The sequence below is a fragment of the Cryptomeria japonica genome, chromosome 11, assembly GCF_030272615.1.
Source record: "Cryptomeria japonica chromosome 11, Sugi_1.0, whole genome shotgun sequence".
NCBI lineage: Eukaryota > Viridiplantae > Streptophyta > Pinopsida > Cupressales > Cupressaceae > Cryptomeria > Cryptomeria japonica.
This window is the reverse complement of record NC_081415.1, coordinates 527712531-527724896: the sequence shown is the minus strand read 5'-3', so window position 1 is coordinate 527724896 and position 12366 is coordinate 527712531.

Genomic DNA, 12366 nt, shown 5'->3' with positions numbered 1-12366 from the left:
TGGTACTACTAATAAAGATCAAAACTATAAGGCAACGGTAAGGCAATTTAATACTTATAAATTTAATGGTAGATGCTTTGTTTATAATAAATTTGATCACATGGCTAGGCAATGTAGAAATAGAGCAAATCAAAACAATAATTTTGCTCCCGATCAATGTTCTAAATGCAATAAGAATGGACATAACACAGAAGATTGTAGAATGAATGTAAAATATTATGCTTGTGAAAAATTTGGACATATGGCTAATCAGTGCAGGTCAAGCAATTATATCGGTTTTAGCAAAGCAATTCAAAAGATCAATGTTACATGTTATGCATATAATGAGGCTGGACATATTGTTAAATTATGTAGAAGCATAAATCCACTGGTTGGTAATGGAGGATCAAATGATAATGGTAAAGAGAAGGTCAATAAAATCTAGCAAGATCATACCAAAAGATGGGTTAGGAAGTCATAAGTTCAATCTATAGATGGGAACGCTTTGGTCACTTATCTGATAGAAGAGGTTGCTCCTACACCGAAAGGAAACTCAACAGATAACTGAGGTAGATGCCTTAGGGGTAGTGAAAATTCATGACGATGTTGCATATGCCCTGGGAAGAGGTTTTGGAAGATGTTCCATACATTGGATATGCTTCACTGGCATGGAGATGTTCAACAGAGATCCGTTGTCTTTCATCGGAAATCATTTATATCAATGATGGATTAGGATTTTTCTTGGAGGATAAAAGGTTGAATCTACTTCATTTTTTATCACCATTGCCATTTAAAATAGTATTAAGGAAGAAAACTGGAGAAACTAAGGTAGAGGTTAAGAAGCAATTGGTTAAGAAAGTCACATTCAAGTTACCCATATAGAGAAGAGCTCCAAAGGAAACACCTTCTGCTCGATCTAGTACTGTAATAAGGAAGAATATGGGTAACATTGACCTACAACTTGTTACCAGTAATGTACCTACTATTCCATCTAAGACTTGTGCAAAGTTAGTTGATGTGATTACTACATATGGTATGTTAAAGAATGTACAATTATATTATGAGCATTTCGATAATGTTGAACAGAGAGAAGTTGAGGAGGTAGTTTTGTTTTATATTGTAAAGCGGAAAATCGCAATCAAACCCTAGTTGTTCTCCCCTCTTCCAACTCCGAGGAGAGAGAAGGGAGGTTCGCTAGGATTCGATGGTTTTCACTTAGGGGAGAGACTTTACATTCAAAAGAGGGGTTGAAACCCACAAGATCCAATCCCACGCAATGCAAGATTGGATGCTAAATGTGTTTCAAGGGCTAAGACAGCAAGGCTACCCTCTTTCGTAAAGAATGTTGATAGGAGAATTAAGCTAAGCATGCATAGAAAGTGATAAAGATTCGCTTATAAACTGAGATGGGAATACAGTATGAAGCTGCGGACCTGGAATTAGCAGTAAAATGTCGATACGGCGCTGTCCTGCAAATTTGAGCAAAAGTTGTCGGGACGATGGCGCCCGGCGCCACGGTCCTCCGAAAAATCCGCGAAACGAAGGGGGATCTGTTCGTCTCTGCACAAGGATTCCAGATCTTCAATTTCAGCCGCGTACCTGCAACCTACACACAGAAAAGCAAAGACGATTGGGGGGTTAGGGATTAGGGGTTTGCCTTTAGGTCAAACCCCGGTTTTGGAATTAACCAAGAAATGAGCAAGTGATGTAAATGTAAATGTATGTAAAACAAGTACTAATACCTTGTTCTAAGGATGTTTGTATCCTTATGTGCGAAGGTTTAGATGTTGTATGTTGTATGTTGTAGCATGTAGTATGTGATCTCCTCTTCAATGGTTGAATCCTTGTCTTGAATGCAACACTTAGCCTTGAATGGAGACTTGAAATGATCAATTGCTTGAACGAATGCTTGAATGCTTGAATGCTTGAGTATAATTTCCACGCTTTGTACATATATCCTCTTCATATCCAATGAGAGAGAAAAATGTAGTTTATATACTTGTCATTTAGGGCTGATAGACTGATTTTCCCGACCTTAGGCCGACCAGAAAAGTTAATTTCCAAATTGCAAACAAAAAGACCCGAGGCCCCTTAGGAGACCGGGCCCAAAATAGGACCCAGGGACCAAGGCGCTGGGCGCCATGGTCCTGGGGACCAGGGCGCTGGGCGCCCTGGTCCTGAAGGACCAGGCGCTGGGTGCTCTGGTCCCACCTCTCGGGACAGCAGGGTGCAAGGAGGTTCAGGCCAGGGTGCTTGAAAAATGCAGTTTTCAGTGTCGTGAGCAAGTTTCAGGGTCTCCATTCAAGTTGCGTGTTGCGTCGCCATCGTGAAGACCGAAATGCAGTCGAAATTGCAAGTGTCGCAATTTTAGGACGCTACATATATATATATATATATATATATATATATATATATAAGAAAGCATTGATAGAAATTGAAGACCTAATACTGACACAGTTGTATGATAGGTTAGATGCTAGAAGACTATCAACAATGCAAGAGGAAAAACATATAAAGATTCAAGAGTTGTTATGTGTTTGTGTTTCTATTGCTCCAGAGGAGATGGATAAGACACTTGAGGTTGCAGATAGGTAAATCTTTAACAGCAAGCATAGAATAATCAGTCTTATGTTAGGAAGGGTCAATGAGATAATCATGGAGATCCACAAGCCATGGGTTAAGTTCTTTGAAGAGAACCATGGCTTTTATACTTCACCAGAATCAAAAATAGATACTATAGACATCCCGGTTGAAGGAAAAGGAAAGGGTATTAAGGGTACTTCACCCTCAATTTTGAAAAGCATTAAGATAGTGGAAATTGAGCCCTTGGTAGATACAAATTTAAAGACAATTGTTGAGATACTGGCAAATACAGAGAGTGTAAAGGTTGATAATGTATAAGTTACAAATGTTGAGGATAATAATCCTCCAGATCAGATTGTACAGGATAAGGATAAAGTTCCTAGGGAGGAATCGGCAGTTACTCATACTACACCGAGTGGTGAAGCGACTGGTGCAAGTAAGGAAGCTATAAACGTTAAATCATTAGAAGAAAAGAAAGCAGAATCCAATAGGGAACCGGTAGTGAGTCCACCATTGTTGTCAATTGACACCTCGCAGGTTGAAAAGAAAAGCATAACTGAGATGAGTTCTATTGAACTCATGATGATGGTTGCAAAGAAAATATTAAAGGAGGGATATATGGATAAAGAGGTTATTGATCAGTCTATTACTGTTTTGCATAGACTAGTCCCAAAGTGCAAGTTGGATAGACAAGTGAGCCCATCTGGCAAGCTTAAGACAATCACTGAGCATATTTCAAAGTATTTTCAATCCTTGCAGTAGATATCAAATCGAGAAGCACTAGAGAGGTTCACACATGCAAAAAGAGCTACATTTGATCAAATGATTGAGTCTAAAAGGAAAGGAAATCAATGATAAGTTGAAATTGATAGATAATTCTTTAAAGAAATGGACAAATATTTACAGAGTATGTTGTAACACATGTATACTTACATTTGGTTTGGATAAGAAGATTAATGAAAATCAAGAGAAAATTGCAGGTATAGCCAATTCTTTTGATGGATTGAATTCATTGACTACATCTATTGATGGTCAGATTTTTGTTTTGGAAGCCCAAGTTTGTGCTCTTGAGAAGGAAAAAGATAAAATCATAAGAAGAGCCAGAAATCTTAGAGGCTTTGTGAGTCCCTGGTTGGATTCACTTAGTGTACATAAGAAGGAGTGTATAGATATGGTTGGTAAGCCCACACCGGAAGAGTTAAATAAGAAAGAGTCATTTTCCCATATGCTAAATGGAATTATATCTATTTCTCACACTTTCAAATCTGGTTGGGATACTTATCTAGAGCTTTTGAAGAAGGCCTATCCGGAAATTTTCAACTATCCGGAAATTTTCAAATACATTAAGCTCTGGTAAGGTATTTTTGGTATATTCATTGTATAGTATCTGTCATTCGTCATCCCAGTTTTGGAGTTTTAGTATTCTTTTTGGAATCTTTGACGGTATTGATGTCAAAGGGGGAGTGATATAGATGTAAAAAAAGAAAAAGTGATTTGTATACATTAGGGGGATTATAGATTGAAAACTATCGAATTATGGAGTATTTTGTATTGATGGATATTTAGCTCGGGGGAGCAGGCTCAGCATGAAACTGGTAGATGAAACCATTTTTATTTTTCACATGAGTGTTGCCATCAATGCCAAAGGGGGATATTGTTGGAAATTGACACTCAATTGGTTGGTTTCAATATGTTGTCATTGATGGAAACATGGCAACATGGTAATTCATTTTGGCTTCATGTTTTGGTTTAGTTGTGTACCAGTAGACACTTCACTGACATTGGCAGGTATCTTCACCAGTTGGAAGGGAAATCTTTGGTTACCAGAAATGCAGGCCGACGCGATTTATAATTAGGTTATCGGTATTGAAGGCTGACATCATTTGGAGATTTGGCATCGGCTGTTGATTTTGATATTCATGTATTTATGTTATATGGTCGACATGTATGTTTCATATTGTAATTATCTTTATAAGCCGACATAAGGCATGATAAATTGTAAAGGGTATATAGGTCTGTTGGTTAGATCATTTTGAGATGTTGTTATTGTTAGATGGATAGGATAACATGATAATGTTATGTAATGTGAAATATATCAGAGAGATCATGTATGTGAGGATATTTATGTAAAGGGGTATTTGGATAAGCGTTTAGGGTTTCAGACTGGAACAAACACAGCTTAATCGGAACTGTATTCTGGCACAGAAGATGTTATCTTGGTAGTTCATTCATTTCTCCATATTGTAGTCTGGATTTGTATGTAGCCAGTGAGGCTCCTTTTTGTGATTGAGCAGTGTTCTCTAGGATGTAAGCCTTCCTACAAGTGCAGGCCCCCTATACTTTGTAATATCTTTTCAAATGGCCAGTGAATTGATATTGCAGGTCACAAATCCCACTATGGTTTTTCCTCTTTGAGGTTTTTCACGTATAATTATATGTGTTATGGTATTCATTTATGTGTTTGTCTTATTGGTTGCTTTACTTCTTTCAATTCTATATGTACTGGTATACCCGTTGGTGTATGCATGTTTTAATAAGGTTAAAATTGATCATTTTTGTAGAACACTAATTCACCCACCCCCCCCCCCCCCTTAATGTTCTTGGATTCCAATAATTTAGTCCTTCACTTGAGATTTCATCTCTTCTTGGAGAGGAGTTTTCTTCCCACAGGGTTTTCTCCTTTTTCTCCACTTTACAAAGATTTCATTGTACTTGGGTACCTCATCAGGCCTTGTTGTCGGGACCCATTTTGTATTTCATGCATCTAGTCCTTAGTTATTTTTTAACTTCTCCCTAACTTCATCTTAAGGGGGGTGTTAGAGTAACTTGGTATTAGTTTATTTATTTATATAAATCATATTGATTTAATAATTAAGTCACATTTTCTCTATTTCACTTAAGCTAATTTTAGGAAGCTAAACTTAGAAATATTATTAATTTATTTATTTTTAATTATTAATTGCTTTGAGGGTTTTCCTTTTTAGGTTTGATTTCTTTTTATAAGGATTGATTCTTTTTGTAATTCATTGTCTGATTATCATTATTGCATTCTTTTGCTCTAGGTTTTCAAAGCAATCTTTGTGTTTTGTGAATATTCTATTGTTGTGACAGGTTATTTGCATACAGGTGTTCATTGGGTTCTGTGAGGTTGTTTTCCACAACCTTTTCAAGAATGATTAGAGAATATTTTAGATATGAAAAAAAATCAAAACTAATAAAATAGAAATGTTTAACTTTTTTACTAGATATTATTAATAATAGTATGTTACTAGAGTGAATAAAAGAGCATATATTATTAAATATTTATTCTAACTTATGAACATAATGTAAAAGATCAACAAGTTTAGATACTACTGCAAATGTTAGACTATTAGGATTCTCCATTCTTGTAAACTATCTTACAAGAGGGAAAATATTATTAGGGTGATTTACAACCCCAACCATAGACATGGTGATCTCCCGCACAAGATTCAATTGAAAGCAGCCCTACCCTTCACAAGGGTGTAAATAGGTTAATTTGTCTAATACCATATGAGACTAGTGTTTTGACCCTACACAACTCTAGCCAATCACACACCATAGGATCCTCCTAACTAGTATGATCTTTGACTAGGTGGTGTATCTAGAGCATGTGAACTGGCAAATGCTTGCTCAACGTAGTGTTACCTTGGCCACAGGTTTTTTATTTTGCAAACACGATTAAACACATTGTCTTTGTTCACCGCCCTATTTTCTTAGAACCATTATTTGAGTTTAGTCTTACTATCTAACAAGGAAGTATATTATGCTAACTACATACTAACATAACCTACAGGTACATTGGTACTAAGTTTAGTTTCCATTCTTGGCACGGACTTGTTTTGACAAGATTTTCAGTCTTCTACCTTTAAATATAAGGTAATATTAATGGACTTTCTTTTTTGTTGTTTATGAATTATTGGCTTCATACTCACAATCATGAGTAGCATACTATATACCTCTCCTCATGGTTATGGGAATGAGACTCCAATCAATAACTCACTGTGAATATATGGGTATGTGCATGATCATGGTGTGCCAAAATAGGCCCTTAAGTGGCAATGAAATTTCAAAAAATCAGAGTTATGCAACGTGACATGCAAAGTTGAATAAGCTATGAACATCATTTTTAAAATATGTAAGAAAAGAGTCTATATAAAATTGAATTTAGTTTGTAAGCTACTATTTGTTTTTTGAAAAAAAAAATCCTATTTGATGAAAATTTCAAATTTTAATGCAATGGTACTAAAATTTCAGGAAAAAGATAAGAAGTAGGTGTATGCCTGACCACCCTAATCACAATCAAATCATAATATTTTTTTATAATATTTATAATATTATAAGACTCATTTCTGGATGTGAAACATATTTTTTTATAATTTTTTATAAAGTAAAAAATTATTTACGAATTTTTTTACTACAACTTTTTCAGAAATTCAGAAACTCCTATGTCTGACCACCTTAACTTGGTCAAAATCTTATGAAATTCAATTTTTTTTAATTTTTCCCTATAGTAGACAAAGCATAGGATTTGACGCATGTTTCAGATTCAAAAAATGTTATACAGTTTGAAAGTTATGAGTGTTTTCCAATCAGTCTATCAATCAGGACTTTTGTCAGAATTCAATTAGAAAATAAATAATAATTATTTATTAAAGTCGAAATAGGAAAAGCCTTATATTGTTGTAAATTTGAGAACATCCTTAAAAAACCCTTTTCGTTTTATCAATTTTGGATATAAAAAAAGTCGTCAGCCACCAGTGTAAAGTCTAGAAAATCAAGGGATACGAAAAAACAAGTTTTTTCAGTTGACTTTCTAGGCTTGTCACTTCCAAGCCAAATCCTAAAGAAAACCCGAACGAAAAGATGGAGGGAAAAATTTATGTTTTAAAATCGGATATCCGTTTTGAAAAAATAAAAATAAAAAATTTAATAAATTGGGCATAACTTTTGTGTTGCATATCGAAATTTTAATTTTTAACAGGCATTGGAAAGTTAATTAAGAGATATATGATATGGAATAGGTATATTTTAAATTGTTTTTTAAAAAAACTAATTATAATTCATTTAAATTCATCCTTCATTTTTAAAACATAAAAAAACTCATGACTTTTTCATATGATTTCCCTATTGCATGAATTTTTGTAACAATCATCCCAAAATAAACTAAATAAGTAATTAATAATAGAAAATTTATGAACTTTATTGAGTTCGATAAATTTTTATAAACCATGTTATCTATGTTTATTCCTTTCTGCACCCCTCTCCTAAACCTATCACTCCACCTGTTTGTTTCTTCCTCCCTCTCTTTTGTCCATATTTATACATCTCTCTCTAGACCTCTATCTCTAACTATCATTGAATACCTCATTCATTCTCTCAATCTCTAAAAGGTGATTATATTTCTACCTCTTCATAATTTCCTCCTCTATTGCACTCTCTCTTTCCTAAGATCTAGACTAGTCTCTCTGCATTTCCTTCTCACCTCTAGCAACAAAATTCAAAGGGGACAAGGAGAATGGTGCAGGGGCACCTCATCAACACTCAAGTCATGACCCTAAGGATGAAGACTATGATCATTAGACTATCTTAGTATGTCTTGTGTTTCATGTATGCAATAAACCCCATCATGTAAGCCCATGTCACCAATTAGGCAATTTGATAAGCCAATTGGGACAATGTGGTCAATAGGGGTAGTACATGGTTTAGTTTTGTGTTTATAGGTTTTAGAAATTTTTTATGAGTTTTTTGGTTGATCCATGTATGTGGATTCCAACCTTAAGCAAGTTTGACAATATTTTGTGCAAAATTGCACTTTTGAAAAATGCAACTTTTGAGTGCAAAAGTGCAACTTTTTGAAATTTAGTTGGGGGAAGCCTTCCAACGGCTCCAACCTACTCCAAATTTAGTGGGAAACCATTGGAGATTTTTATAAGCTTTGTAGACATGATTCCCAAGGTTTATGTTGTTGTAATTGGAGTTTGTGAAGCAATAAAACACAAAATACTATAGTTTTCCCAGAAATTCTAAGTTTCCAGGAGTTGCATGTGCATGTACAAATTGATTTGAATCCCACCATCCATGGAGTAGATAGGGGGATGAAATAGACTTTTTTTGGTGGTGGTCTAAAGTCCTAACTATTTCGGAGTAGAGAGAACCCTCCATTCTTCTAACTGCAACCAGAATTTTGAGGGTTTGGAGAGGGTTTTAGACAAACATGGCCTTATCTTGCATTCTAGTCCACTAGAAGACTCTTCCTTTGGAGGGATATAGGATAAGGCTCTGTAATTTATATTTTTCATGGTTTGTTGTAGGGGAAACTTGGTTGTGTGGAGAAAGGAGAAAAATTAGGTAGGCATCTCTATGTGACTACCTAGGACAAGATTTAGGACAGACATCATAAAGTGTCATAGTGGTGGATTCCATGCGTGAAACCTTGGAATTAAAAGTTACTCACCATCCCCCACATTCCCATAGATTTATTTTTCCAGTTTGTATTCATTGGTTGGTGGTTGATTTGTAAAATAGGACTAATAGCCCCTATTAGGTCTCTTGGCCTCTAAAGGGATCAGACCTTGTAATTGCAGACCTAGTCAAACCATTTTGGGGATCATTACAACTTCCAAAAGGGTGTTTGAGATGGTAATTTTTTTTATTTGTGTAGGTTTCTAAATGAGGTATAGGGAATTGAGGTCTAATCCCATAACCAATGCTTGGACTAGTTTCTAATGGCCATAAGTGAACCAAAACCTTATCCCTTAGGAGAAGGGTGTCATAGGATGGTGTAGGGTAGGTATTGAGGCATTTTTCTCATCTTGAGTAGGCCCAAGCCTAGTGAACTTGTGTGTAGTTTCATCCAAGGTGTGGAGTCCTTCCTTGTAGGACCCTTATGGTCATTTGAGGGGTCAGAAGTCTAGCCTTGTTTGGGCTTGTCCTTATGTGTGTGGGTAGGGCTCTTCATCAAGTGGTATCAGAGCATAGGAGTGTTCTTTGGATAGAAGGAGAAGACAAGATGTCGCAAGAAGAGGGATCCCAAGAGGCACCTTCAAGAATGACCAATGTTGAGTTGATTGTCCTGGTGAAGAAGCAGATGGTAGAAAGAAGAGCAGTCAGGGCTGAGAATCAGGCCTTGAGAAATGAGATGGACCGGTTGAAGGACAGAGTGGAGAGGGAGGAGAGAGACTCTGGAGAAGATGGGGGGGAAGAGGATATCCCTAGGTAGGAAGAGCTAGAGGTTCCTGTAGACCAGAGACCCCTGATGAATGTCCTCAAGTCCATGGAGAGAAGAACAATAGATGTAAAGATGGATCTGCTAGTATTTGCAGGCAAGATGTAGCCTAATATAGTTATGGAGTGGATAGACTCCTTGGACAATTTTTTTGAAAGTGAAGACATACCAGACCACCAGAGGGTGAAGATGGCCCAATCCAAAATCAAAGGGGTTGCACTAACTTGGTGGAATTTCATCCAAGATGAGAGGGTGAAAGAGGGAAAGAGAAGAGTGGCTACATAGAAGAAGATGATGGCTTTGGTGAAAGAGGCCTATGTCCCAATGGACCACAATAGCCAATTGCATAGGAGGAGATAGAATTTGAAATAGAAAGAGAGGGGCGTGAGTTCTGATACCAAGGAAATCATGAAGTTTTGTGTGAGGACCAAGGTGAAAGAGAGTGAAGATGAGAAGGTAGCAAGATATCTCAATGGGTTGAGATTTACAATCCAAGAAGATTTGAATCTCCACACCCTAGAGATAGTCCAAAAGTGCTTTCAATTGGCACTCAAGGTGGAGGAGAAGCTGAAGAGAAGGCAGGATCAAAATGGCAGAGGTAAAGGGAGACAGAAAAGAGGGGGAAAAAGCCCTTTCAGAGGTAGAGGAAATGGTTTTGGATACCAGGGAGACTCTAACCAAGAAGGCAATAAAGGAGAGAGAAGTTACAACCAAGGAGGGGGCTACAATCCAAGTGGGAACTTTAGGGTAGAAGACCACCCTCTAGAGGAAGATCCCAAGACAGAGGACCTCTTAGGTGCTACAGCTACAACCAAGAAGGGCACATGGCCAATAGGTGTCCAGAGAAGGCTTCTATCTCCATGGGAGAAAGGAGAAGCAATTTGGTGCAAGAATTAGATTGTCAAAGTGTGGCAAGTGCAAACACTTATCAAAGTGTCAATTCTCCTGATAGTTATGGCTATCTTGAAAGAAGAGAGGCTCTGATGATGAGGAGAGCAGTAACCACCATGAAGGTACCTAACAAGGAGCCTACACAAAGGAAATCTCTTTTCAAAACCACTTACAAGGCAGGAGGAAATCTATGTAAGGTCTTGATAGACTCCGGATCCACTAAAATATTTGTATCACTTGAAATGATAGAAAAGCTTAAACTTGGAAAGTTGCCTAACCCTTACCCCTACAAGGTCTCATGGATCACCCAAGGTCACCAAGAAGTGGTAGAAGAGTAGGCTTGGGTGGAGTTTCATATTGGATCATACAAGGATAGACTACTATTTGATATAGACAAAATGGATGCATGCCATCTCTTGTTTGTGAGACCATGGCAGTATGACTTGAAATCTCATCATGATGGGTTGATAAACACCTACTCAATAACCAAGGATGGTAAGGTGGTAGAACTCTTACCTCTAATAGAGGAAGAGATGGAATCAAAAGGGAAGGATTCCAAGGTGCTGATGGTAGAAGGTAAACAATTCATGAAAGAGATTGCAGAGAAAGGTGCAGTTTACTATGCCCTCATGCCTAGCCCCAAGGTGACAAAGAAAGAGAAGTTTGCAAAAGAGAAAGAAGGGGGACAGAAGCACATGGACCCTGTAGTCAGACGGTTGCTTGATAAGCATCAAGGCATCATCTTAGATGGAATTCCAAGATCCCTACCACTAGTGAGAGACATCAACCATTACATAGATCTGATCCTTGGATCTACTCTCCCAAACAAAGCAGCCTACAAACTCACTCCAGACCAGAATGCAAAAATGGCAAGGTAGATTCAAGAATTGCTTGAATCAGGACTAATTGGCAATAGCTTAAGCCCATGTGCAGTACCTTCTATCCTTGTACCCAAGAAAGAAGGCACTTGGAGGCTTTGTACAGACTGAAGGGCCATCAACAAGATAGCTATAAGGTATAGGTTCACAATCCCTAGGATAGAGGATTTACATGATTTATTGGGGAGTGCTAAGTATTTCACCAAAATGGATCTAAAAAGTGGATACCATCATATTAGAATAAGGCCAGGGGATGAATGGAAAGAATATTTTAAAACCAATGAGGGGTTGTATGAGTAGAAAGTTATGTCATTTGGGTTGTCCAATGCCCCTAGTACCTTTATGAGGTTGATGAATGAAGTCTTGGTGGAATTTATAGGAAAAAATTTCATAGTATACCTAGATGATATCTTGATCTTCAGTCACACAAGGGAAGAACACCTCAAACACATAGATATGGTTCTCAAGAGGTTACATGAAGAGCAAATAATGATCAATTTGGATAAGTGTTTGTTCATGCAGGAGGAGATCATCTACTTGGGTTTTGTAATCTCACAAGGTGAGTTGAAAATGGACCAAGAGAAGGTGAGTGCTATACTATATTGGCCAACACCTAAGACTATGAATGATGTCTGAAGCTTCCATGGTTTAGCAACTTTTTATAGAAGTTCATAAGAGGATTTAGTCATGTTTGTACACCCATGCTTGACACCATAAAGGGAGGACAAAAGTGCAGGTTTAGCTGGACCAAAGAGGCAGATGATTCATTTGAAACATTGAAGAAGAAGG